The 1,083-nt window shown below is 42.9% G+C and overlaps 1 non-coding gene across 1 annotated transcript; it reads right to left on the bottom strand.

Annotated features, from left to right (window-relative positions):
• Positions 1-441: 441 nt before the first annotated feature.
• On the bottom strand, positions 442-549 carry LOC112752170 (small nucleolar RNA R71). The gene has a single exon (XR_003176617.1). It is a non-coding gene; the product is annotated as a small nucleolar RNA R71 (small nucleolar RNA).
• Between the last annotated feature and the right edge of the window lie 534 nt (positions 550-1,083).

Below are 1,083 nucleotides of genomic sequence, written 5' to 3'. Positions count from 1 at the left end.
GTGGTGAAGTGCTTGTTATCAATTCACCAGTCTCATCTGAGGACGAATTTGAACCGCCGTCCAAGAGCGAAACAAGCTCCTTTACTACTGATTCAGTTAATTCACGTGCAGATAAAATGGCAGCACCCAGGAGGATTACTCTCCAGGATTAATCTTGCTGTAGATTTTGAACTGAAGACTGCACTAATCAACTTGATGCCCAAGTTTCATGGCTTACTTGCTTAGGAGCCTATCAAGCACCTTAGGGATTTTCAGATAGCCTGTTCTACTGTTAGGCGTCAGGGTGCGAATGAAACTTCTATTCTATTAACTGCCTTCCCGTTTTCTCTTGAGGGAAAGGTGAGGGAATCGTACTACTCCTAACCTAAAGCGACTGTTACCAACTGGGATACACTCAGAAGAGAATTTCTAGAAAAATACTTTCCAGCTGAAGTTACAGACATACTAAGGAAAGAGATCTCATGCATTGTTCAAGGTGAATCAGAAACTCTCTATGAGTACTGGGAGCGTTTTAAGAACCTTCTGGACGTATGCCCCCATCACATGATTGACAGGCTAGTGTTAATCAGCTATTTCACTCAAGGCATGAAGCCTCGGGATAAAACTACACTAGATGGTGCTAGTAATGGTTCTCTGAAAAAGTACAGGACCACAGATGAAGCATGGCAACTAATCAGCGACTTAGCTGAGTCCACCAGGAATCACAGGCACAGGAATAGCCACTCGAAATCTGTTGCAGAAATTTCCTCTAGTACTGAGACTTCTGCTCCTACACAGAGTATATGTAAAATGACCAACTTACTGAAGCAATTACAGTTGAATCAACAACAACAAGCTCAGCCTTCCCCACCACAACAAAGCCAACAGTTATTTCCCCAAAGAGTATGTGGCATATGTGCTGATTATAGTCAATATACTGATGAATGCCCGCAGCTCCAACAAGAAGACAATACTGTGGAAGCTACTCATAACTTCTATGACCGCCCAAATCAAGGATACAACCAACAAGGCGGCAACTACAACCAAGGTAGGAACTATAACCAAGGATGGCAAGACAACTCCAACCAAAGTTGGAGAGATAAT

This window comes from Arachis hypogaea, chromosome 15 (assembly GCF_003086295.3).
Source record: "Arachis hypogaea cultivar Tifrunner chromosome 15, arahy.Tifrunner.gnm2.J5K5, whole genome shotgun sequence".
Taxonomy (NCBI): Eukaryota; Viridiplantae; Streptophyta; class Magnoliopsida; order Fabales; family Fabaceae; genus Arachis; species Arachis hypogaea.
This window is presented reverse-complemented; position numbering and strand designations above follow the sequence as displayed.